Source organism: Emydura macquarii, unplaced genomic scaffold, assembly GCF_026122565.2.
Source record: "Emydura macquarii macquarii isolate MOO-44397 ecotype Brisbane River unplaced genomic scaffold, CSIRO-AGI_Emac_v2 contig_2768, whole genome shotgun sequence".
NCBI classification, from domain to species: domain Eukaryota; kingdom Metazoa; phylum Chordata; order Testudines; family Chelidae; genus Emydura; species Emydura macquarii.
The window spans coordinates 28,067,953-28,095,847 of NW_027132905.1; the positions used below are offsets into that span (position 1 = coordinate 28,067,953).

Below are 27,895 nucleotides of genomic sequence, written 5' to 3' on the forward strand. Positions count from 1 at the left end.
GGGAGGAGAGCATGGAAAGACACTGAGGTGAGGGAGAAGGCCAAGGAGAGAGAGGTGAGATATGGCGGGAGGGGCGGGAGATGGGTTCAATTATTCACTGCCTTCATCTCACTGTATCTCCCTGTCAGGAAAGGTGCTAATGCTGAGGGGGGTGTTAAGATAAATGTTGGATGATTGCGCCTGGAGCAGGGGAGCGGATTTTCCACCTGATGTGGCAGCAGGGATCTTGAGGCTGATCAGGATCTTGCGGGGGGAGGGGGGGAGGGGAGGGAGGAGGAGTATATCACTACCTGGAAGCCTTCACTCGTGGAGGCAGTGTTCTCTAGTGGATGGAGCACAGGGCAAGGCATGCAGGGGCCTGAGCTGCAATGGCTGTGTGAGTGACTAGCTGAGGGGCCTTGGGGGAGTCCTTGCCTCTGCTGGTAAAATGGGGGCAATGACACTTCTAAAGTGCATGGAGCTGCTCCAATGGGAAGCACCTCATCAGGACAGCACATTAGTGTCACTATTATTCATCTCTAACTGCATCACTATAGTGTCTTTTTAATCAAGCAGACTCAGTCTCTTCCTGATGTTCCAGCTGTCTGTGTCTTCCGGTTATTATTGCTAGGGCAGGGTTCTAATTAAGCAGCAAGAGCTACTCCAAGTCTGAGGCTCACCATCTGTAAGAGAAAAGTAGAGAGAAAAATACACAATGCACCCATGATTTCTTCAGTAACATTCACTCCATTATACATCAAAACAGTCTGCGCTCCTGAAAGTTTAATCAAAGACCTGTTCACGTTCCCTAGTTGCAGACAGATCACGGCCAGTCTCCATGCAAGCTCTGCTGCCAAAATCCACCTCCGGAGTGATGCCCTCCAAACCCCCACGTGCCAGCACAAGACTTGAGACGCTCACCAGCCTCCAGATTTGCTACAACGTGCCTCCCGTCCCTGGCTTCACAGCACAGACTGGCAGATCTGTTTCCTTGGTCTCCGTAAAAGCACTGAATGCTGAATAATTCAGATGTGTCGTCATCTACCCTGCTTAAGGTATGGCTTTGCTCTGAGAGTGACCCTGCAGCACCACAAGGCTCCATGATAGGTGCCTGTCCAAACTCCCGATCAGATCTGTTGTTTGCAGGGGAAAGGATGTTTTTTCTGAGTCATACTGGATGCTGAGAGTTAAGCTGGGCTTCTTTGTGGCTCATGCATAATCACCGCTGCTGGAGATCTTGCACGCTAAGTGCTGTCCTCACACTGGTACAAATTTCTAGGTCAGGACCTGTCCCACATGGTTCCCCAGCACAGACCATTGGGCCTAGAGTTGCCCCACCATAAAACAGGTGTCACGGAGTGGAGAACCAGGCCTGGAGGTTTTCACAGGGATATGTGAGAACAGAATGATTTGGAAATAAGTAAACAATTCCAATCAGGATGCACAAGCAGGAAATGACTCCAGCTACCTCTCCCCTAGCCGGGCTGGCTCTGCAGTGCTCACTGGAACACCCTCTATTCCTTTTTCTGCAGCTGGCTTCCGTTGCAGCCCCTCCATCTTCATAGCCAGCTCCTGTGGAGTTGGTGTATTGGGTCTTGTGCAGCATTCTTAGTGATGTCTGGGAGCAAGCTAACTTGTAAGTATCTGGGATCCTTGCTAGATCTCTAAGAACATAAGAACAGCCACTCTGGGTCAGACCAATGGTCCACCTAACCCAGTGTCCTGTTTTCCGACAGTGGCCAATGCCAGGTGCTTCAGAGGGAATGAACAGAACATGCAATCATTGAGTGATCCATCCCCTGTTGTCCACTCTCAGTTTCTGGCAGTCAGAGGCTAGGGACACTCAGAGCATGGGGTTGCCTCCCTGACCATCTTGGCTAGTAGCCATGGATGGACCTGTACTCCAGGAACTCTGTTCCTTTTAGCAGCTGTGCATTGTAATCTGCCTGAGATGGGTGTGAGGTTGGGAGCAGTGCATGTGTCTGGAAGGGGAATATGGGACCCATCCTTGTTCACTCTAGAATGGACTTACTGGGCGTGAAGGCAGTATTGGTGGTTTGCCCTGTCTCTAGCTTGGCACCAGCGTAGTGCTGTTCACTCCTACGCAGCGCAGATGGCAAATATGCCCTGGCTCAAACCTCTCGATTTATTTCAAAGGGGTTAGAGCTAACGCTGCTTATAGGAGTATGGCTTTGGGGCTGCAACCCCAACCAGTTCTAGGGAACTCCTACTCTCCTGGGCCGGATTCTCTTCTCGTTGCTCCTGGTGTCACTCCCTTGGCTTCACTGGGGTGACTCCTCATTTCCACCAGTGTGAGATCAGAATCTGGCCTCTGCATCTCTTGAGGAGCCTCATCTGGATAAAATGAATAGGAATGCCAGCTGCCAAGCTGCTGTTTTCTGTATTTCAGACTAAGGGCCAGATCCTCAGCAGGTGTAAATCCATATAGCTTCACTGATGCCATTTACACCAGCTCAGGCTGGGTGACACACTGCGTGACTGTGTACCTGAGGCGCACTCCAGGTAGAGTGTGTGGGCTGACTATCCTCAGCCCCTCCCACAAATGCCATCTGTCTCATCCTCATTTTCAATAAATGAGCTCTTCAGTACTGTGTTACTGACATTTGCTGCCACCTGCATTGAGTTAGAAGTTCTATTTCAGTGATCAATGAACTCTATTAAGCACAATGCTTCCCCTAAACGTACAGAAAAGTTATTGTCAGTATATCTTGTCCATGTCAAAATAATATCTCTTTACCTTCAATTTCCCAGCACATATTTCTTTTCACTTTGTCGCATAAAAGATTATTCTGTACGCTGAGTGTGTTCTCCCATCTACTATCTTTAGTACTCTTTAGGGCCAGATACTGTGCAGTGCAGGGAGGTGCCAGGTGCCTTTGATTCCTAGTGACTCCAGTGGTAATTGAGGGACCTCAGCATTGTTCAGAAGGTGCTCAGCGCCTGGCCGCACTAGGGATCTCTCTGTCCCTGGTATAATTGTCTTGAATTCCTCCTGCATAAGGATGGCTTTATTACCCCATATCTTTAGAATTCTGGGGAAATAATATTGTTGCCCCTTTTCTGACTTAAGTGGCTAGTCAAAGTGCAGAGCTCTCTGGGTGTTCTAGTAGGAAATAAAAATTGAGGGAGTCTGGTGTTTTCTTTGATGCACCCTTGTTTATTTACAAGAATGTACAAAGTCATCCTCTGACCCCTGAAGGAATCAAGAACAGAAGGAGCCGTTTCTTAGATTACGGCCCCAACCTTCTTTAGCCAACAGACCTTGCTCTGGCTTGTCCCAGGGTCGCCCTGTCCTTACAAGCTGTTGCTTGGCCTTCTTGCCTCTGCTTCACTCTGTTCTTTTGCATCCCCAGGGCTAGTCTACATGGCAAAGTTAGGTTGGCTTAACTACATCTCGCTGAAGTCTGTTTTTGAAGTTTTTTTTTGTAGAAGTATGGCAACTTTAAAAAAACCTTCAAAAACAGACTTCAGCAAGAAACTGCAGAGCTGGAACTCATCTGCAAACTTGACACAATCAAACTGGGTCTGAATAGGGACTTGGAATGGTTATCTCATTACAAGTAATTGTCACTGTTCACACATTCTCACCTTCTAATCAATGGTTGTGAATAGGCCTCATCTACTCTAACTGAATGGACTTTGCTAACACCTACCCTCCCCATTGTTGTTCCTTACCCTTAGATGTATATATATATATATATACCCCCTATCTGATTTCTATTTCTTGCATCTGACAAAGTGGGTTGCAGCCCACAAAAGCTTATGTCTGCAGAAATTAAATTTGTTAGTCTTTAAAGTGCCACAGGACTCTCGTTGTTTTTGCCGTATACAGACTAACACGGCTACCCCTCTGGAACTGAGAGCTGAGAATCAGAGAGCTAGGGGGAACCTCAAGAGCCTGACCTGCAGCAATCGTAGTAGTGGAGAAACAGGTAGTAGCAGAAGGTGATGGTGTGCAGCAGAGCAGCTGGTGAAGGGCAGCCAGCAGGGTGGCTAGCGGAGCAGCTGCTTGAGTGATCAGTGGGGCAACCAGAATATAGCATCCAGAGGGCAGAGCATGGAAGGTGCCTTCTTCTTCTCTCTCCCCACCCCTGCAACCGGGATGGGAGGTGAACTCTGCAGCTGCAACTCTAGAATCTGGCTCTGCCCTGACTAAGGACAACACCTATGAGTGGGGTGCTCTGAAGGGAGGAGCACATTAAAGGAACTTCTTGTTGCTGGTCTTAAGAACCTGAGGCAAAAGGGAACTGCCCAACATACCCTGGGGTGGGTGTTTTGCTCATGGTTTTATATGGGTGAATCGTGTTTGCGGCATTTTCCCCAGTTAATGCCAGGTTACTTTTCCCCTTTTTATTAAAAGTTTCTTTTCTATGCTCAATCTCTGCGCTTGCGAGAAGGGAAGCGTTACCTCTAGAGGCACCCAAGGGGTGTGTGTGTAATTGTCCCAGCAATTACTGGGTGAGGGCTTGAGCTGGTTTTGTGTTGTATTGTTGAAAGGAACACCTAGATATTGAACCCGGCCCTTGTTGCTGCCAACTCCAATTGGCAGAAAGGTTACACCCCCTTTGAAGTTCCTTTAATCTTCAGCAATTTGAAGCGGGAGATGGGGGGTGATTTTGGAAATAATTAGCAGGCCCTTTCCTTCCTTGCATGCTGCTCTGTCTCTTTAGTGGGAAAAGAAAGTTCAAAACGGCTCAGCTGTTGGTGAAACGTGTTGAAAGTGGCAGCCGGGAAAAAGCTGGAGGGAGAGAGGGGAAGAGGCTCCAGATCAGGATCAGCCGCAGCAAAGAGCAAGAGGGCAAAAAAACAAACTCCATTAGACACTGCAAGCTGCAGGCTGCTCCGCTGCCCCGAAGCCACTAATGTGTTCTGCTGAGCTGCCTTTTTAAAAAATGAAGAGCAGAAAGAGGCTTAATGATTTTCTCCCTGCTGTCTCTTCCCATTACACCAGCCTGGTTGTAAGAAGCAGTGGAATTTGACTAACAACAGGAGATGCAACCTGTGCACCCCAGGTCTCCTCCTACAGGCTTTGCAGTCTCCCCTTTCCTAACTTAGAGCCTGATACTGGGAGGTGCAGTTTCCTAAACCTGCAGTGCCTTTAATGGGAGCTGACAGTGATCAGCACCTCCCCTTTCATGATAAGCTCCAGTATATCTCTGCAGTTCCCTACCGCCTCCCACTGGTTACGTGCCCTCCCAGTGGAACTCGCTCGGTAGTCACAAAGCTGGCACTTGCAGTAGCCCAAGCTGCCCTGCAGGGTAGAGCTACCACAGCTAAACGAGAGCCCAGAAAAATAGCAGCAAGGAGGGGAACTGTGGAGACCTTGGCTGCTGGTTATAGGCTCCCTGGGCTAAACGGAGGGCTGAGTTCCTCTACCAGTCATTGGGCAGTGGCACAGGACTGTTAGAGGCCCCACCCAGACAGCTGGTCTGGTGAGACTTTGATACCCCAGAGAGGGGACTATATAGTGACCTAGCTGGAGGGCCAAGTCGTGAAGAGAGAGCACTGTGAATTATGGGGAGCCTGTTGCGATGGCGGAGAGACATTGATGGGGGTTGCCATGGGGGAAAACAGCTGCTATGCCATGCCTGGCCAGCAGGAGTGATCATCTCTTTTAGATGGTGTAGCATCTGCACATAATGGCTTCCAACTCCCTGTATGTCAGTAGAGCATGCTCACTTCCAGACCACTTGGTGCTGGTAACCACAGCTTAACTTGGGTAATATTCCCACCTGTTACATAAAACAGGGAATTCCCATTCCAAAACCAGCTGGGTTATTTCTCCTACTATTTATCTCCTAGCATTAGCTGCATAGTGCAAATATTAGAGCAGATCGCAAGAAAAATAAACCCACAGACAGCATTTCCCCTTCTTCCTAGCACTGTAAGTCATAAATTATGCCAATCCTCTTGGAAATGATGCCTCTGGAATGAATTCTGCTCTGAGGGCACACAAACATTATCAGGGACTAGCCCGCCAGTTCATCCTGGACACCTCTCCTTCCACCCTTGCTCGCAGAATGCCGCAGGGCGATCACCGTACCTGTTTGCATACAAATGTGATATTCAGAAAAGATGTCACATCTTTTTAACTTCCTCTAATGTGACTCCATTCCTGTGTAAATTTGTATGCAAATCTGGGGCTGCCCTTGGGCATCTGGCAAGTCACCAAGCGCTGCCAAGGAAGTGCATCATGCCTTGCCTGCCTTCTCATCCTAGCCTCCTGCTAGTGATGACTGCTCCCAGCCTGCAACTGCCAGCCCATCTTCCAGTAACCCAGGCTCTTCCCTCAGTTGTGTCCTGGGCCTCGCTGCTGGTTTGGAGTGGGAGACACAGCTCTGCTAAGATAGCTCTCCCTCCCTCCCTTCTTCCCTCCCTGTCTTCACAAACTAGTTCACACATGGAACAGAGGAAAGAAGCCCACTGGCAGAAATTCCCAAAACAGAGACCCAATCCTGAAATCCTCATTCGGGCTGCAATTCCTAAGTTGCCTGGGTCCCCTCAACCCTAGGAATGGAAGCTGTGAGAGCCAGCATAGCTGGGGAACTTGGACACCCGTGGGTATTTCAAAATGGGCACCAAATCTATGCACCCAGTGGTATAGAATCATAGAATCATAGAATATTAGAGTTGGAAGGGACCTCAGGAGGTCATCTAGTCCAACCCCCTGCTCAAAGCAGGACTAACCTCAGCTATATCATCCCAACCAGGGCTTTGTCAAGCCTCAGCTTAAAAACCTGTAAGGATGGAGATTCCACCACCTCCCTAGGTAACCTATTCCAGTGCTTCACCACCCTCCTAGTAAAAAACTTTTTCCTAATGTCCAACCTAGACCTCCCGCCCTGCAACTTGAGACCGTTGCTCCTTGTTCTGTCATCTGCCACCACCGAGAACAGCCTAGCCCCATCCTCCCTGGAACCCCCTTTCAGGTAGTTAAAGGCCGCTATCAAATCCCCCTCACTCTTCTCTTTTGCAGACTAAACAAGCCCAGTTCCCTCAGCCTCTCCTCATAAGTCCTGTGCTCCAGCCCCCTAATCATTTTTGTTGCCCTCCGCTGGACTCTCTCCAACTTATCCACATCCCTTTTGTAGTGGGGGGCCCAAAACTGGACACAATATTCTAAATGCGGCCTCACCAATGCCGAATAGAGGGGAATAATCACTTCCCGTGACCTGCTGGCAATGCCCCTCCTAATGCAGCCCAATATGCCATTAGCCTTCTTGACAACCAGGGCACACTGCTGACTCATATCCAGCTTTTTATCCACCGTTACCCCCAGGTCCCTTTCTGCAGAGCTGCTGCCCAGTTCGTTGGTCCCCAGTCTATAGCTGTGCATGGGATTCTTCCTTCCTAAGTGGAGGACTCTGCACTTATCGTTGTTGAACCTCATTAGATTTCTTTTGGCCCAATCCTCCAGTTTGTTTAGGTCACTCTGTATCCTATCCCTACCTTGCAGGGTATCTACCACTCCCCCCAGCTTAGTGTCGTCCGCAAACTTGCTGAGGGTGCAATCTACCCCATCCTCCAGATCATTAATAAAGATGTTGAACAAAACCGGCCCCAGGACCGACTCCTGGGGAACTCCGCTTGTGACCGGTTGCCAGCTAGACATGGAGCCATTGATCACTACTCGTTGAGCCCTATGCTCTAGCCAGTTCTCTATCCATTTTATAGTCCATTCATCCAACCCATACTTCTTTAACTTGCTGATAAGAATACTGTGAGAGACAGTATCAAAAGCTTTGCTAAAGTCAAGGTATATCACGTCCACCGCCTTCCCTACATCCACAGAGCCAGTCACCTCATCATAGAAAACAATCAGGTTGGTCAGGCATGACTTTCCCTTGGTGAATCCGTGTTGACTGTTCCTGATCACCTTCCTCTCTTCCAAGTGCCTTAAAATGGATTCCTTAAGGACCTGCTCCATGATTTTTCCAGGGATTGAGGTGAGGCTGACCGGTCTGTAGTTCCCTGGGTCCTCTTTCCTCCCTTTTTTGAAGATGGGCACTATATTTGCTTTTTTCCAGTCCTCAGGGACCTCCCCCTGTTGCCACGAGCTTTCAAAGATAATGGCCAATGGTTCTGAAATCACCTCAGCCAACTCCCTCAGCACCTTCGGGTGCATTGCATCCGGCCCCATGGACTTGTGAATGTCCAATCCTTCTAAATAGTCTTGAACCCGTTCCTTCAGCACTGCGGGATGTTCGCCTCCTGTCTGTTATCCTTCCCCCCAAGTCCCATCCATACACACACCACTCTCACTGAAGTGAGGGGGTGCTTTACACATGTGCTGGCTGCCCCATCAGGGGAGGGGGATTGGCTAAAGCCCAAGTGCTGGTAACATGATAACTTTGCAGTGTAGACACAGGCCTAAGCCACCCAAGTGCTGCTAGCCTTCCAGTGCCTTCTGAAAATGCCCCTGGGCCCAATTTCCCTGCCATCTACCTGCTCTTGTTCTGGAAGTCACCTACCAGTTTAGCTAGCCCAGCTCAGCATTTGAAGCTGGCTGGATCAGAGAGGTGAGCCCCTCCAGGGCAGGTTTGCGGGACAGTTGAGGTATTTCCAGAGTAGGCAGGATGGAGCATTGCAGAGGCCTCAGGTGGGCGGGGAAGAAACAAAACACATAGTGTAATGCCGTTGGTGCTTCTTTATGATGGTGTGAGGGGGGTGTCCCAACCCCACACCAGCCAGGTGAGGGTGAATGAGCTGCCATGGGCTCCAGGAGCCCTGCTCCACCACACCTGCAAAGCATAGTAGGTCTGGGGAGAGGGCCCCAAAAGGGGAAACCCAGCTCAGTCCGCACTCGGCAGCAGTTGCTCTAGCAGGGGAAGAGACTTTCAGTCTCTAGCTCCCTCTGGAAGCAGGGTGTGTCTTGGAGTGGCAACTGGGCCTGAGCCCCCTGAGAGGAAGGTGGGCTAGATCCCAAATGATTATCTGAAACTCTTCCATGTGACATGCTTGAGGGTGTTGAGCTTGCCTGCAGTCTGCCCTTTGAGGGAGGGAGGCCTGCTGCTGTTGCTTTAGTTTTCTTTTGGACGGGTAAACTCCTGGAGCGCTGGCCTAGAGAGCTGAACCTCCCAGAGCTCTGCTGCCGACTTGTGGGAACTGAGGACAGGAAGCTGGCTGAGTACAGACCCTGTCACATGCCCAAAGGGTGCTGTGGAAGACCCAGCCTCTGACAGATGGATACAGGCAGCCTGAGTAGAGGGTTCCCAGCTTTAAAAAAAACAAACAAAAAACCCACAACTCCAATCCTGCTTGCTTTTTACATGACAAACCTAGAGACTCCAGGGGGCTGGACATGATGACTTCTCAAGGTCTCTTCCAGCCCTACATTTCTATGAAACTTGGGTCTTGTTGTTGTAAGTCTTGGTATATTTGATGTATTTCTTAAATCCCCAGCTTCTGACATCTAGTGATCACATGAAAATCTCAGCTTTTCTTTTTAAAATAGTCATTTCTAGTCCTTTGGTTATGAAGGAAATACTTGAAAAAGTGAGCTGAGTGCACGCTTGAGGTTCAAAAAGCAGAAGACAATTAAAAAAATATATTGGGCTCTTTGTAATTATTTTATTTTAAATTGGAGGGGGGGGAGGGAAGGGAGAAAGGAGTTAGGACGATTTTAAGGAGTTAGGACGATTTTTCTGAGCCTGGCTTTTGAACATTTCGGATTGGAAATAGTGGGTCCAGGATGAAAGATTCTATGGTAACTAGAAAAGTAGGGAAATGATGACATTAGACAGAGAGAGTGAAAACTGAGTGACTGGGAGGGGAAGGGATTTTCAGCCAGAGTCTCATAAATTCTATTTATTGTCAATACCTACTTTAACTTCAATGACTAATTGACATGTTGGATAAAGGAAGCCTTTCTTAAAGATTGAACACTCCAACCTTGCAGTTAAAGGACTCAGAGTTCCCAATAAACATCCCTGAGCCCTCCTAGATGTCCTCTGGCAATGTCAGGGAAGATCAGACATGGCATTCATAATATCTCTAAAAAAATAGGGGGTTTGGATTTTTAAAACTGTAAAGCTTTCAGGCTGCCTTCATATATCATAAAGAAGCAAAAAAAAGAAAAAGACAAGCCCAATTTAAACAAAAGAAAGGGCTTTAAGGGCTGAAAAATCACCTTTAAGGGCTGAAAAATTAGGCTACCCAAATGACGGATTATGGCACCCAAAACTGGAAGTTTCTTTAGAAAACGTTGGCCACAAACTGTTAAAACACATCTACAGAAATAGTCTGGGATCTGTCTGGCTAAAATGTATCAGCCAATGTGAGTGACCAAGGGTAGCGATAGACTGTTGTAGTGGTCTGGATGCATGGATGGACACATGGATGGGACTGAGTATTCTGATCAGCAGATGCCCAGCTTGTCCTTGTGAGACCGTTAGTGGTGGATACACTGTGTCACCACAGGCTTTGGGGTGGTTTAAGTATGGTTTCCTTGAGGCCTGATCCAAAGCCCATAGAAGTGAATGGAAAGACTATCTTCAGTGGGGACTTCTTTGTTCCCTATGCCTTATGGAGACATAGTCGCCCCTACTGTTCCTGCCTGCTTGGCCTCTCTGCCGTACATCCAGTGAATCGACACTTTTGGGATTTCTCTGGTACAGATACATGTTGCCTAGAGTCAAGTGAAGGAGATGCCAATTTTGTCCTATCCCCTAACTTGACCCAGACTGAACTAAACATGCAGGATCATCTGCCAGGGTGAAATTCTCCTGGGAAATGCAAGGAAAACCAGACAAAGCCTTTTAAAATCATGGGGTTCCCCAACACACACCACAAATGGTTGTTGGGACACATGGAGAAGTCTCTCAGTGCTTCCTGTTTCCATCTCTGCTTAGGAACTGTTCAGGTGGCAAGCTCCCAGAATGCTGTGCTGAGCTGAGTCTTGCACAGTTGTGAGGGTGGCTGAGCCTGTAAGGTAGGGTCCAGTTCCACAATGTGTTGAGCACCCTGAACTCCCACCAACTTATCTCACTGCTTTCACACTGAAATAGGATGGTTATTCTAATCCTCCTGGCAGGGATTTCCATAGCAGCAGGCCAGCCACTGGAAAAGCCCTGTTCTCTTGCAAGGTCAGGTCAGGAGTTACTGAAAGGAGTGAGGAGTGATTCAGGCCTTCTCTACACTAAAAGTTTTGTTGACAAAAGTTTTGCTGGCAGACAGCCACCACTGTAATTAAATTGCTGTTGCGTGCCTTCACAGTCTTCTTCTGTCAGTGGAATGCAGTCACCCTATCAGCTCTTTTGTCCACAAAGTGAGCATTGCACTGTGGGTAGCTATCCCACTGTGCAACTGCACACAAGGTGTTTTGGGAAGGGCTTGCAATGCCTTGCGGGACAGACACAGTGTCACATGATGATGGTTTCTGAATCCCATCGTTCCATGGACATCCTACTAGTTTGACAGCGGCTTTTAAACTGCCCTGTCAGCCAAGCTGACACTGCTGAACACAAATACAAGAAGCCCACAGAAGCGGTAGGAGGAGGGAGAATGATTGAATGAGAGGGAGGGAGAGAGTGTGTGTGTGAGAGAGAGATACACACACACACACACACACACACACACACACACACAGTGTGTCGGGGGACAGTGAGTGTGTCTGCACTTGTCCTGTCTCTTTAAGTTCAGACAGCAGCAGCTGGAAGCAACCAATCCCAAGGCAGAAGCTGCTCCACAGACAGCTCATAGCTGGTGTCCCCCTTTCCCCCACCTCCCTCAGCAGAGATGGGTCTGGTACACCTACGGGGGCAGGAAGAGGGACACAGCCCCCACCTCCCTCCCTGGCTCTGCACAACACAGCAGGAGTTACACCCCTCCCCTGTAGTTTAGGGCCGGCAGGACTGTGTTTGCTGCACTATGGAGTAAGCTCCACAGTGAGTTAACTTGAAAACTTCTTGAGGCTTTGAAAGCGGAGGGGCAGAGGCAGACAGCTGCAGGGAGCCGAGCTCAAACTGTTTACCAGAATGGCACTCACCATGGCATGCTGGGATAATCGGGAGGCTATTTTCAGCAATATAACCTAAGGGCAGTGTCTACACACCTGCTTTTTCGCAAAATCTTTGCCGAAAAAGACACTATGCCTCTCGTCTAGGTGGTTTTATTTTGTTGACAAAACTGCCCTGTTTTGTCGACAAAAGGGTCAGTGCAGTGTGTACACCAGGATTGTTTTGTCGACAAAACTCTCTAGTGTAGACCAGGCCTCAGATGCATGTGTGGCCTCATGCACACGTAACAATGCAGACAAAGAAAGCATAATAACTGTGGCCCTGGGAAGGCCTTAATACCAGATGTGCCATGTGCTCCTCATCATATCCACAGCTCCAGGCTGATGTAGAAAGCTATGGGAATGATCCAAAATCCATTCAGGCCCTATAGGAATCCAGGTGACTGCCCAGCTCTAACAGCTCCTTGGTTTTGGCCCCTGTTCCCACCTTCCCTCTGTGGTAGCCTGGGGCTGAAGAAGCAAAACAGTCCTGCTACTGAAGGGCTGCACTCATGTGCATAGAGTGCAACAGCTCTCCTGGCTCCATGTCAATGGATCGGTTTCCAGTTCTCACCCCAGGCATCTCGTGGCTCAGCAGGAGCCGGAGTATGCAAGGCTGCTCTGTAATGGGATGCTGTGAAGAGTATCTTGCACTGTATATTGTACTACACTCTCCCTTTCCTCTAAGGATATCTTGTCCATTGCTTAGAAACCAAAGCTTTCGGTCTGTCTTCTCCCCAGACTGCTCCCTCCCCCCATCTCCTGCTGATAGGTGGGAAGGTAGCATATTCTGCTGAATTAATCACCCTAAGTGCTTCAGTAGCCTCTTACCTTGACACGAACGTGCATTGATTCAAATGTCACCCATGAAATATTTACACAAGCTGCCTTGAGTCTGAGCATGCTGAGGCTCACCTAACATGGCCTGTGGGATGGCCCCATCCATCCCAGGGAGCAGGCATGAACAGATGTACACCATAAGCAGCAGCACTGGAAGGTGGTATTGGCTGAGCTGCCATCTGTCCTGGCTGGGCTGAAGAAAAGTTTTACTCGTTGTGTTCTCTTGGACTCCAGGGGGATCTGATTTAATTTGTGCATTGAATTTTCTGTTCTAACGGTGCCAGGGCACCCTCTCAATGGGGGAAGAGGCAGCTACACAAGCCATAGCAACAGAGATGCATTTCCAGAGAGAAACACAAAACTTAATGGGCATCAAAGGGTTAAGCGCAGATTTTTAAAGGAATTGAGGCACTGTGCCACCTAACTGACAGAGGGTATGTCTGCACTAAAAATACTGCAGCTGCCCTGCTGTAGTGGACTGTAGACACCACAGGGAGGGGGGTTTCCACTGCTGTAGTAAAATCACCCTTTCAAGAGGCGGTAGCTAGGTCAACAGAAGAATTCTTTCGTCGACCTAATGCTGTCCACAGTGGAGTTTATGCTGGATTAACACCACCGCTCCGGGATGTGAATTGTTCACACCCTGGAGTGACGTTGCTAGGTCGACCGAAGTTTCTAGTGTAGACCAGCCCACAGCCTCTTAAGAGCTACATTCACAAGGGGCTTAGGTGCCTAACTGCCCCTTAAGTGCCTAAATCCAGTCCTAGGCACCTCTAGCATTCACAACCCCCCTGCTTAGCTGCCACTGAACCCTGTAGGCACCTACCTCCTCCAGGAGACCAAGTTTCCACCAGTGAGTATGCACAAAACCACCTATCCTGATGCCACCAGGCAGTTCAATGCTGAGCCCACACTCAAGCTCCAGAGAGATTCACAAACTAGGTGCCCCCCATCTAGCTCATGTGGGGCCCAGTGCAGGGGCATGCTCAGAGCATACCTGCCCCCCACATACCCATAAGTCAGTGGTTACAGCTCTCACATGGGATGCAGGAGACTCAGGTTCAGATCGTCGCTCTGCCTCATTAGGAGCAGGGACTTGAACCCACACGGCCATGAGTGTGCCCTAACTGCTGGGCTATCGGCTATTCAATGGGAGGTGTGGGGGTCTCTCAGTCTTTCTTGTTGAAGCTGTTCCACTTGGCATAAAATACTTTAAATAGTCATTGGGCCAGAGAGCGTAAGAATGACTCTAATGCCCACTGGTTAGTGCACTCTTCTGAGACACCCAGGTGCCAGCCTCTCCTCTAATCCCATCCCACCTACCCTATAGCCCTGCCTCTCCCACATCCCATGTGAGTTCTCTAACCACTGGGCTATACGGCACAAGTCGGGGGAGCACCTCTTCGTTCTTGGCAAAGAAAGGGATGATCTGGCTTAAGCTGGAGAGGGTTCATGGCATTGAATCCTGAGTGGTGGTTATACATGGCTCACTCCTCCCAGAGTTAAGCCCCATCCCACAAAGGTAGGTAAATGCCATGGTCACAGCCCTCTCCTCAGCATTTCCTACTGGCTAGCTTAGGTAACTCCCATCCCAGTGTGCTGGATTCTGAGAGTCCCGTGCTTAGGCACCTAACTCTCCCTGGGCCTTGTTTAGGGAGCCTGGGTGCCTGGCCTGGGGCTGAGGATTCCCCTCAGTGCCAAGGTGCCTAGAGTTAGGCCTTGTGATGCCCAAGTGCTCTCTTCACTTTACAGCTGGGCGAAAAACATGTCCACTGACAGAACAAACTGAATCACAACAACAAAAGGCTGAATTGTTTCTTTGGTTTAACACCCCCCCCCCTTCCAGTTTTGAAAAAGGGCCATTTTTCAACCAAAAAAAAGCTGTTCAAAGAATTCCAGCCTGCTCCAATACTTGCTCCCTTTGGAAAACCCACCCAAGTAGGTAATTTGTTCCAGTGCTTAACTACCCTCACAGTTATCAAGTTTTCCCTGATGTCTAAACCTAAATTTCCCTTGCTGCAATTTAAGCCCGTTATTTCTTGTCCTGTCCTCAGAGTTAAAGAGAACAATTTATCAATTCTTTTTATAACTATCCTCTTCATAACAATTTTTTATGTACTTGAAGACTATCATCATATCCCCCTCAGTCTTCTCTTCTCCAGACTAAACAACCCAGTTTTTTCAATCTTTCCTCGTAGGTCATGTTTTCTGGATCTTTAGTCTTTTTTCTTGCTATCCTCTAGACTTTCTCCAATTTGTCCACATCGTTCCTGAAGTGTGGTGCCTGGAATTGGACACAGTACTCCAGCTGATTATCAGTGCTGAGTAAAGGGGAAGAATTATTTCTGGTGTCTTACTTACAACACTCCTGCTAATACATCCCAGAATGATGTTCACCTTTTTTGCAACAGTGTTACATGTTTTACTCATATTTAATCTGTAACCCACTGAAACCCCCAGATCCTTTTCTGCAGTACTTCTTCCTCGGTAGTCACTTTCCATTTTGTACTTGTGCAATAGATTGTTCCTTTCTAAGTGTGATACTCTGCATTTGTCCTTATTGAATTTCCTCCTATTTATTTCAGACCATTTCTCCAAACACATTGCAACCTCTCCCAGCTTGGTATCTTCCGCAAATTCTATAAGTGTACTCTGAAAGCCATTATCCAAATCATTGATGAGGATATTAAATAGAACTGGGATAGATCCCTACAGAACCTCTCTCGACATGCCCTTCCAGCTTGATATTGAACCATTATTAACTACTTTTTTCGTACAGTTTCCCAACCAGTTATGCACTTGCCTTATAGTAGGTTCATCTAGGCTGTATTTCCCTAATTTGCTTATGAGAAGGTCATGTGAGACGGTATCAAAAGCTTTGCTGAAGTTGAGCTACATCACATCTACTGCTTCCCCCCATCCACAAGTCTTGTTACCCAGTCAAAGAAGGATATTTGTTTGGTTTAACATGATTTGTTCTTGACAAACCTATGTCGACTGTTCCTTATCACCTTATTATCTTCTAGGTGCTTACAATTTAAGGATCCTGTTAGCAAAAAAAGTTATATAGTCCTGGACCAACTCATCCTTGGAGATGAAGATTAGGACCTAGAATTTGATCCTGTAGTAGATGGGGAGCCATTGTACTGCCTGGAACTCTGAGCTAAGGTTCTCGCAGAATCCTGTACCTCTTAGCAAGTGGGTCAATGTATGTGTGACCAGCTGGAGTTTCTTCAGTGACCTCCACTCCCCCAATTTCTCTTTCAGGTACAGTGCATTGCAGTAGTCCAAGTCTGGAGGACAAGCAAGTCTGGATCAGTATGGCCCAGTCCGTATCTGTCAGAAAGAGGAGCAGACTTGGGCCAGCAAAAGATAGAAGCAGCTGCTAAAAACACCCTCTATGTGGCTAGCCAGTGGCAGTGAAGAATCTCAGGACAGCTAGAGAAAGTGGTCAGGAGACAAGGAGAAAAGATGCTCTCAGAGCCATTTTCCAGCACTGAGTAAAAGCAGGAAGGAGGCTTTGACCACATTAGAAATCCCACCCTGAGTGCCTAAGGGATTTGGGTACCCATCTCCAATTGAAAGTCAATAGGATTTGGGTTCCTAGCTCCCTTTGAAGCTTTTGAAAATCTCCCCCAATGCAATAGGCAAGTAACTAAGATGGCTGGATGGTCTTTAGATGTGTTTGAACAAATCCCAAACTGTCACCCACAAAAAATCTCTCTCACTCGTTCGGTGGCCTCTTGTGGGAACAGTTCTATATTCAGCATCTGATATTTCGCCTTCTTGCTTGCCATGACATGTGCTAATGAAGGGCTGTTCTTAAATTAGTGATGAAATAGGCTGGAGCCAGTCCAGGATATTTTACTTTGACCCTTTTGGGCGTGAGTTCTAACAAATGTTCTTGCTGACAGTTTGCTTCCAAATTCCCCATATTTTAGGATTAGCAGCTCTTCTGAGAAACAGAAGGCTTATTCCTCTCATTAGTGAGCTCCTTGGAGCAGAACGTGATATTTACTTGGGTATTATTTTTGTTTGGAGCAAGATTAATCTCTTTCCTGCTTTTTCTATGAAACCAGCTCATTTAGTAAAAGGACTCAAAGAAGTTTTTGTTGAAAGCTAGAGTGCCAAATATCTGAGACTTGAGCTCACTTTAAACAGCAGGTTGGACTATGGGACTTAGCTACCATCGTTGACACTGAGTCAGATGCCCAGAACAGCTGGAGTGATTGCATGACCTATGCCACAAGGAAAGCAAAAACAATAGGACTTGCCACATCTGATCCAATCATTGGCTCATCGAGCTCAACATCCTGCCTCCAGCAGTGGTCACAATCTGATGCTTCTGAAGAAAAAGAAAATTAATGCTACCTCTGTGCATTGTGGGATGGGGGACATTCTGCCTGACCCTTGCAGGGACCAGCTTGCAGCCTGGAGCATGAGATTTGATTAGCCTCATCTTGATTTTCATAGCTCCAGACGTTATTCACCGTACGGTAATTCAACCCTTTTAAATAATGTAGCCTCAGCAGTTGTTTCTGTGAGCCGCTGCTGCAGTGAATTTCTCCAGCTAATGACATGCTGGGTAAAGGAGCATTTTCTATTTATTCCAAGTGTACTGGCTCCTAATTACAGCCATGGCCTGATCCTGCAGATACTCCAGGGCATAGTGCATCCAAGTCAATGGAAGCATTGGCAGTAGTAAGCATTAACCCTGGGGGGAAGTGTGGGCAGGACTGGGCCACAAATGCTACTTTCTGCTCTTGTTATGGAGAGCGTGAAGTGGTGTGAAAGGACCTGTCTGCATCCCATATCTGCTTCGGAGACTTAAATCCCGTATATCTTATGGGAGAATTCCCACGGACTTCAGTGGGATTAAAGGCATGACTAAGATGAGCAGGTTTTGGCACTGAATCCTAAATACCTCATAATTCTCCCCTGAACAATTTCACCTTTCCTTTCTCTCCCGTTCACATGCCAGGACTGTCTCATAATTGGGTCTCTGGAGAGGATAAAAAACATGAGCCAAATCCAGCTCCCATTGAAGCCAGGGGCAAAACTCCTGTTGATCTCTCTAGGAGCAGGAGGGGACACTGGGGCAGGAGTTACCATTGCTTAGCAAGTATTTTAATGTCCAGAAAAACTAAAACTTCAGAGTGACACATTTTAACTTGTGACTTCAAATTTCTTTAGTGACATTGAACTTTGAAAACTACGTTCATAGAAGTCATTCTAAAATAGCAATGAGAAACGTTTCCAAAAATATACTTTAATCATTTATCTACCTGGTACACGTGAAAAGCAGCCCAAAACATCTAGTCAGGGAATTGACATCTTACAGTAGTTACTGAAAAGAGTGCTGACATGAAAGCCATAGTTTAGCATGTGGGGGATGAGTCTGTATCATGATTAGCAAGGAGGGAAATGGGAGCCAGAATGGCTGGGTTCTATTCTTAGCTGTGACTCACTCAATGGGATTACTTTGAACAAGTCATTTAACCTTTTTGTGCCTCTGTTTACCCATCTGTAAATGGCGATAATACTACTTACGCATCTTTGTAAAGTATCTTTGGGATCCTGGTGTGAAGGACACAATATAACCAGAAATTATTATTATTATTTTATTTATTATTATACTTTGAAGTTTTTTTTTCTGCAGGATCTTATAATTGTGGCATGTACCCAAAAATCAAATAACGGAGTAAAAGTCTTTTCTGCATGTATTAATTATTACTTGAATTTCAGAACCACCCAAAGGCCCCACTCAAAATCAGCACCTGATTGTGCTAGGAGCTGCACAAACACACAATCATAGTCCCAGACCCAAAGAGCTTACAATTTAAGAAACCCTTTTCACTTTCCCTTGGGCCCATTACAGTACCAGGAAATACCAGAATTCCCATGGGAAAGCTTAGTCTCATGAGAAGTCAAGCTCAGTTTTACAGACTACAGAGGCCCAGGTATTTTGGATAAACATCCAGACTTCAGAGGGCTCTTTTTCAACTGAACTATAGCTCTGAGTATTTTTCCCCATCACTATTCAGTTCTTCATTTGGGATTCCAGATTTTTATTCTGATAGCAGCCCCAGTGTGCTATGGAGTCTGTACACACAGGAAGACACAGTCCCTGCCCCAGAGAGCATACAGTCTATGCGTGCTTAACAATAACAGTGTCCAGGAAGGTATATCACAAATGCATCAGCTGATCATGATGGTCCCTTCTGACCTTAAAATCTGAGTCCCAGGGCACAAGAGCAATTGTTTACACTGATGACTAGCTGCATTTAGCATAGAAGGGGAACAGGATGATATCCTGAAACATATCAGAGAGAGACCAAGATGATAATAGGAAAAAAGCATGACGGTAGCAAGGAAATTGCTACGCACTGTAAGTGAAATTCATCCCTGTGCAGGGGTGCAACACAAGGGCTATGCACCATATAAACCCGATTTTGAGGCCTTGCATGGTTTATAGTGCTGGTGTTTGGGTTTGGGGCATGGTTTGTGCTGGTGTTTTGGACATGAGTGAAATTTACCCTATAAGGCTGTTCTGATTCAGGGATGCATGATGTCAGACCAATCCAATCATAGCAGAAACAGACCAATGGCAACACCCCGCACCAACAACTTTTTGGTCCCTGCCGCTATAACAGAGAGGCATTTTGGTCAGACCCATCTCTCTTTCCTTCATTAACTTTCTTATTGAGTTGTCGCTTCTAAAATTCAAGCTAGTAAAATCTGCTAGAGGCATATTAAGGATTCACCATGCAAAGCCGATAAGCTGGTGCCTCATTATTATCCTGCCGAGTGATTATCTTTTCTTGATGGTGTCTCATATTTGCCCAATTTCAGATTGAAACCTGCCCCCTTTCACTCTGAGATTACTTCATTTCTTAACTCCTGGTTACAATGCAAAACATCAGGACTACGCTCAGCCTCTGCTGGGTCTGATTTATATCATTAAGAATCATTTACTTGCAATTAAACTGAGCCTTAAGGGCTCGCCAACAAGCTGGAGTAGCTAACAGTGAAACGTTTGATTTTTGTAAACAACAACTTTAGGATATTAAAGCAGCCGAAAAGAAAGCAACCCATTTGCATTTCTATTGAGCATCATCAAAGGTCCCAGAAACAAATGCCAGAGCAGCCAAACTCCATCCAGGTGAGAGCCATCCAGGCATCGGGCTGGGAACACACAGGTCACACTTAGCCCCTGGGCTTGCAAACGTGCACATGTTCAACATTACTGGGATTACTCATAGGCATAAAGTGACGCACATGCTTAAGTCTGCACAGGACTGAGGCCTCAATTTACAACATTGCAGTAGTTTATCTGTAATATTACAGACCATCTACAGAACCTGGTGCATTGCACCATCCTGATCTTACTGGCATCATCTCTGCAGATCCACAAGCCACACTGTGGAACAGCATGAGCCATGTTTGCTCTCATTTAAATAGCAACATTGATTGTTAATAACAATTAACAACACCTCACATGTACGAGGGGAAGGATGGTCTTGCAGCTAAAGAATGAGCTGTGATCTTTGGCAAGCCACTTCATCACCCTGTGCCTCAGTTTCCCGAACTATAAATGGATTGATGATAACTATCATCTTCATAAGGGAGTGATGGTGAAGGTAAACTGATTAATATTTGCAAAGCACTTTGAAATGCGCCATAAAAAAGCAAAGAAACCCTGTTATACAGTGCTATACCTTTCCTCAAAGCAAGAGAGGCAGAGAGGAATGAAGAGTTTCACGCTGTCTCTGAAGTGCAGTCCTTCTGAGTGAAGGTTCAGATGCATTTACATCACGGGATATTTTAGGTAGTGGTCATGGAGCAGAGATTCTTAATATTTTCCACATCCTGCTGTTCAGCTCTGCCCTTCAACTCCGATTTGAGAAGCTGCACAGAAGTGACATTGGGGAATTTTGCAATTTGTTAAACCTATTTTGGTGCTTTTGCCTGTGATTTAAAATAACCAGACATGTAGCTCTTTTCCCTTGTATAGCTACTGAGCATGTGTCAGCCATGCACTGACAGATAGGATTAGACATATTGCTCACCATTTCCCTGAATATGCTTGCAGTACAACTGATCTGATCATCTCCAAGGAGTCTTCTTTCGGTTCCACTCATAATATGTGAGTTCTTCCCCCTTCAGTCACATCTGGTGATCCCCTGTGTGAACGGTGCTGTTCACACACCAGTCTAGCATTCCATTTACTAGGAACAGCAGGGACTAGTGGGTTAGTTCCTCAGATAACGAAGTTACAGCATCATGTGCTAATGCTGTTCTATATTAGTTACCTTTAGGCCTCCCTATTGCCTCCTGTGTTTAGACAGAGACAACAGTGATAGCAACAGTGGTGAGCTCTGACTTCCAGCACCCTCTCCGTGTCCATGAGCACCCAGCCTTCCATGCTTTGAAGTTAGATTCCTGCAACTCACTCACTCTTAGGAGGAGGGTGGAGGCCAGATGCAGACACTCCATCTTGTGCATCATGCAGCAGCCCATCTATTGAGCAAGAAGGGCAGTAAACAGCACTCAGCGCTGATGCTTTGCACAGATCCCTGGGCGCACTACTCACTTCTAGCCTCTAGTATCTATCAATAAAGCTCTTAAAGGTCTAAGGCATGACCAGTGGAGAGTTTCTCCCCCCACTTCATGCCCCACCAGGATGGGCGCTCCACTGGGGCTGACAGCATCTGGCGGATGAGTGCAGCGCATTCTATCTCTCCCTGGCTATGGAGTTCTGGGCACAGCAGATCAGAATAAACCCAAATCTGTCAGTTTGCAGAGCACAAAACCTTCTCTCCACAAAGAAGCAGCTGGATAGCAAGAAGGAGAGAGGAGGAGAAGAAAGAACAAATAGCAGAGGGACAGAGTGTCCAGGACAATTTTAGTGTGACCCGTAATTTGTGTATTTGACATTGAGATGCCACAGAGATCTTAATACCGGCTAAGAAAATGACAGACATTTCAAGCAGCTAATGTAACACATGTACACAGCATGTAAACTAGGGATGGATGAAACAGCTTGGATAAAAAGAATCTGCTGGCTTGGTGCTTTCCCCCAAATCCAGATGGAAGCTGAACTCTTCTTAGCAGATGGTTCCCACCAGCAACATTCCCCATCAGTTCTAACCAGCAGGAGCTGGACATCTCTGGCAGCAGATTGCCTCTCCAGAAGGATGGCAGACCACTCCCTGTCACTAGGCAGGACTCCTCTTCGTTGGACAGCTGGGCTGCTGGTTCTCCCCCTCTCTCCCCATGGGGCAGGGGGTGAGTTTTAAGGGACCTATTTCCCTTGAATTTAGAGATGATTCTGAACTAAACCTAGATCTGCATCTCCTGGAACATTGGGGGAGTCTGGGCCTGCACCCAGATGCAATCTTTGCAGCTCAGGCCCATCGTTTGAATGTCACCTGGCAGTTTATTATTGAGGATTAATGTAACAATGAGAATTATGAATTCTTAAAGTGCCCTCACTGTGCAGCTGCTCAGAGCCTTGTACAATACTGTGCAACAGAAACACTCCAACACATACAACATACCACCTAAAAACCTCTCTTAAAACATTAAGTGCAAAATATAGCAGAATTAGAATGTAAATAGCTAAAATCCCAGTGTCAATAGACGGTGCTGTTAGCATTTCAAAGAGCTAATAAGCAGTAATAAAATCGGATTAAGTGAATTGCAACATAAAAGATCTTCTTCCTTTTCCCCCCGCAGTTATATGTAAAACTAGTGATGCACTGAGTAGATTCCAGGTGCCTCACAAGTTGGTGATGTGTATTATCAAGGGCAAAAATAGCTTATGGAATTACCCTGAGATATAATCAAAGGGCAATTGAAAGAAAAGATCCTAGGCATAGACACAGGTTATACTCAGAAGCTGCACACTCACTTGGCTATTACTAAGAACAATACACAGAAAAACTATGTTAAAATAACATTACTAAAGTTGCAAAGTCAAGCACTGAAAAACTAGGAAAGTCCTGGAACAAGGTTGCTTGTGCAATCTTAATTCAGTCCCTTTGTGTATATGCATTACAATACAACTTTTAATTACATACTAGTTAATATTTTGTTTTCTCCTCGTTGTTCAGTGCATGGTCCCAGGCTTTATTTACTGCACATTATTCAAACCCTGCTCTGAAGACAGAATTCGTAAGTTCCTCATGTGTTTTCTTATCACTATAGTATCTGAGTGCTTCACAACCATTAATGAATTTATCTCCACAACACCCCAGCAAGGTTAGGGGTTGGGTGTTGTTATCCCCATTTTACACATGGGGAGCTAAGGCACAGACATGAAGGTCAAAAGTGTACATTAATGTTGGGTGTCCATGTTGAGGAGCTGATTTTCCAGAGTGCATGGCATTGTACAGCACTTTATATGCTCAAAGCCCAGCTCCCACTGACTTCAGCTGCACTTGTGAGAGCTCAGCACTTCTGCAGATCAGACCCAAGGGGCTCAAGTCAGGCACCCAGAAAGTGAGGAACACCTAATTAGTGACCCCTGTGAAAAGTTTGGTTTAAGTGACTTGCCAAGAATCACACAGGAACTCTGTGGCAGAGGAAGGGATAGAATCAGTTTCCCCAGAGCAGCATTTACCAGGAAACCATCTTTTCTCTTCCTGAAACCCCGGCTTCATTCACTAGACACCTTACAACTTCTGCAACAAATGAAGCAGGGTCCTACAAACAACAGCCTCCTTCACGGCACAGCCCTGCTCCACCCCCAGAGCTGGTCCATCCTGTGCATTGAATGAGGTAAGGGTCTCGTGGAATAAATAATATGTGACACTGATTAAAGTCTGTATCATAAGGCATACGCACAAGGGGCATAGGTACCTCTTTCCCCCCACCCCATTGGTTCTCACTCCCAGTCTCCATGCCCAGCCAGTCCCAGTCTCCCCCCACTTACTAGCTCTGTTTCCCTCTCTGGCTCTTGTACAGACAGTCGCAGAATCCACACACACACCATCAGTCCCAGTTTCCTGCTGTTAGTCCCAGTCTAACCTGCTAGCTTCTTGTCCCAGTCTACTCCCCCAAACCTCACCAGCAGCCCCAGCTCTCGACCCCTCTGCATTCTAATCAGGCAGCTTTAAACTCCACACTGCCTGGGCCCCAGGAAGTAAATCATTGAGAGTACAGAAGAGACAGATTCCCAGCTCTCAGTTCAGGGGCCTGGACCCAGTATGGCCTGGAACAGCCCAGAACTGCAATTACAGAGCAAATCCTGCTAATGCCTTGGGCTGAAGCATAGCCAGTGCAAATGGCATCTTTGATTTAGCTACTAGAATCTAGGAAGCTCTAGTGAGCATGTGTGAACTGCAATTTTTCAAAGACTTATAACTTGGCCATATTTGAGATGATTTTCCCAGGAACATTCACCTGGATGTGTTGGGACTTATTTAAATAATTCATGGCTAACATGGAATACCTAGTCACTACTTAAGATAAGGCCTAACAATTTATATAATCCTGCTTATCCTCAGGGATCCCAAAAAGCCAAATAATTTCACTCACCAGCAAAATTCAGCCTCTCCTAGAGTACAATACATGCCAGCTGTTTAATGTTGCACTGCAGTTGTGCACAGCATCCTGGGACAAGAAGTAAAGAAGAATGGCATATGGAGAGAGAGAGAAGGTGAGTCTCCTTTTGGAATTTGCTCACAGGACCCCCTGATAGCATTCTGGGGCATGGCTTCAATTCAGACTAGGAAGGAGGCGTGACACCTATTGAACATGCCACTCCTGCAGCACCTCTGTCCTGCAGTGAGTTCTGTGCAGTCACAGGAATCCACCCACATGGACCTCATGGGGCCGTAGAGTTTATTTAGAGGCTTCTCTGACAAGTGCAGTCCATTGTTAAGTTGAGATATCTGACAAGATCACAGCCCAAGGTGGTAAGGCTGCAGAAAACTAAAAGGGCTGGGTCACAAGGCCATTCTGTCCCCTAAGGAGCTGAAGGATTTTAACTGCAAATAGAGCAATTTCTTGGTATTTTTTAGGACGTGAAGGAAGGCCCTAGCTAGAAGATGCTAGGAGGTGGGGATTCCTCAGAGTTTGAGTGCCTGTTCAAAGGCAATAGTTGAAATGCCTGGAGATTAGCACTGCACAGAATTAAATACATGCATTGGACAAATCAGAGCACCAGAACAGCTCCTTGGTGGCTATTATATTATTTAAGACAAGTGCATGCAGAGGGTAGGTTTTGTGTGATGTATATTAACAGCAAGCACAGGAGCTGTTCTCTGCTAGGAAAAGAGATGTGTCATGAGGAGTGGGGGACTCAGGGGCACAGCTTCCTATGACATGTGGGGGAGGGGAGCTCAGGGCCCCCATTTTACAAGCGAGGAGGTGCTTCAACAGTACATTTTCGTACAAACGCTAACTCGTGAGTGGCTGACGTCTGTTGTGCAAATTTGTATTTAGCATTGTCTCAGTCCATAGGCTAGGCTGGCATGGTGTGAAAGGGACACTGTGGAGATGAGCATTCCTACAAATGCCTCAGGTTGTTAAAAGTGAGATAATTTTTTTAATTTAATTGACCTTGCGTAATTTATGCTTTCAAGATGAAATTCACCCCTTAACTGAGCTTTCTGCATGTCCCACCAAAGTGAAAGTGTCAATGTCATGTCTGAGTCTAGTCAGTTTTGCTTTCTCGCTCTCATCCAGCACAGCAGGGCAATGGCTGAGCTATGATTATGGGGACCACTGCAGCCAATAGTGAAACCCAAACATAAAATGGTTTGTATTAAATTAGCTTTAAAAATCACCACAACAATTAGGTCCCAATGTTTCCTGACAGTGTCCCTTTAATACCGATATACTCATTTATACACTTGCATGCGTAAGTGCTGTTTTTTGGTTTTGCCGGTGGGTGCCCCTGCCTAGCTTCTGCCAGGGCCAGTGGTCATATCCAGCTACCCACCCGCGTGGCTTCCCCCTGGGGCTTTTCCACCTGCCCACTCAGTTTCTGCCGAGGGCCAAGGCTTAGTTGCCTCCCTCCCGGCTTCTGCTGGGGCCAGCTCTCCCTCTCCCGCAGCTTCCCCATGTGGCGGCCAGTGGGGCTTTTCCCCCCCTACTCTCCTGGCTTCTGCTGGGGTGTCCGGAGGCCAGGGCTTAGTTCCCCCCACTTATTACTGGATGTCTGCTGTGGGGGGTGCCAGCTGGTGCCCAATTTTCCAGTGGCCTCACATTGGCCACCACTGCGCACTCACCCTCCTAACCCTAGCCTAGTAGTCGGGTTTGCTCTGCTGGGACTTACCTGCTGCCTGGAGCCTGGCTAGGAGCCTGGGAGGGTGTCGGGAGGGGGGCTGCAGCTGCACATGTCATCTGCCTCAAGGCACATTCATGCAGGTATGAGGGGAGATGGTTGGGGAGAGACATGGGGCAGCCCAGTGTGTACCCCCAGGTTAGTAGCAGCAGGGACTGGCTGGCCCTGCCTGCTGATGACCTAGGACAACCACCCCACCTAACCCTGACTCTATGTCTTTTTTTTTTTTTTTTTCTGTTACACAGTGCCAAGGGAGGCAGGGCATGACTTGGAAGTTGGCCTCCCTTTCAGGGTCCCTGGCTGGAGGAGGAGGAGTAGCCCCAGGGGGCTGGGCTGTGATTCAGTGACTCAGCCTCTACTAGAGAGGGAAGTGCCCATAAAACACATTAAACCAATTAACAGCTAATGGGTGCAATCAACAGCTGATAGGCAGGTGAGCGTGCCAAACAGCATCTGCAGCTGCCTGTGTGAAAAAGCTGCCTGCTGCCTACCAACAGCTATCATCCCGACCGGAGCAGATGGTCACCCAGCTGAGCACCCACTCTTTTTTTCCATGGGTGCCTCAGTCCCGCAGCACCCATGGAGTTGGCATCTATGCTTGCAAGAACAGGCACTTGGCCAATATATATATTTGAGAATACTGAAAGGGCAATTTTCCTCAAGTAGGAAAAAGAGCAACATTCATACATGATCTGGACAAAAGGCCTTGTATGTTTCATTTAGAAAAGTAATTAAGCTTGTTCTTTTCCTTAGCTTTTCCCAGCTTCAGAAACTATCTTTTTAAAAAAGCAGTAGGAGAGCACTTCAGTCTTCCTGGACACTCAGTAACAGACTTGAAAGTTGCCATACTTCAACAAAAAAATGTCAAAAACAAATTCCAAGCGTGAAACTGCAGAGCTGGAACTCGTATGCAAACTTGACACTATCAGACTAGGTCTGAATAGAGACTAGGAGTGGCTAGCCCACTACAAAAAATAATGTTCCCTCTTTTGACATTCACACCTTCTCATCAACTGCTGTGAATGGCCTCATCCACCCTGATTGAATTTACCTTGTAAACACTTGCCCTCCTCACTGTGATGTAACTCACCCATCCATGCATGTGTATATATACCTACCAAACTGAAGTTTCTACTTCATGCATCCAACGTAGTGGGTTTCTGCTCACGAAAGCTTATGCCCAAATAAATTTGTTAGTCTTTAAGGTGTCACAGGACTCTCGCTATCTTTTTTCACCTACTTTTCTGCAATCGGAAGAGAGACTTTTTTCCTACTCATATCCCTTACATTTTTTCTTTATTTGTAAACATAAACTGCTTTATGGGTTGAGACTCTAATTTTTACACTCTTACAGGCAGGTGAGTTAACCTAAATCACTGAAAATATGCCTTTGGACCTGCATCAGTGGGTCCAGTCTCTGACTAATAAAGGCACTGGATCAAGTCACGTCATTTCCAAGTGCCTCAAGTTCTTAAAGTGTCCTCATTCAATCCTACGGCACAAGGGAAAAAATTCTGGGACAATAATAATGTTCCAAACACCAGAAACAATTATCTGCATTGAACCATTTCAGAACATCTCATGTCAGATGCTGTCATCTCTCTCATCTCTGGAAAATGAAAAAACGCCCAGTGTGACTATGTTGCAAACCATGGAATGCATTGTAAATCAGTGCCCCCTTCGATCATTTGTCAGTGGCATCTCAGACTTACACCAAGCCACTTTTGAAGCTACCTGTTAGCTCACAGGTCTGGACTTGGTTATTT

The 27,895-nt window shown here is 46.8% G+C and overlaps 1 long non-coding RNA gene across 1 annotated transcript; it reads right to left on the reverse strand.

Annotated features, from left to right (window-relative positions):
• Positions 1–585: 585 nt before the first annotated feature.
• On the reverse strand, positions 586–26,149 carry LOC137165686 (uncharacterized). The gene is made up of 3 exons (XR_010923457.1): positions 26,121–26,149; positions 24,377–24,451; positions 586–662 (listed from the first exon to the last, which is right to left on the reverse strand). It is a non-coding gene; the product is annotated as an uncharacterized lncRNA (long non-coding RNA).
• Positions 26,150–27,895: the final 1,746 nt, after the last annotated feature.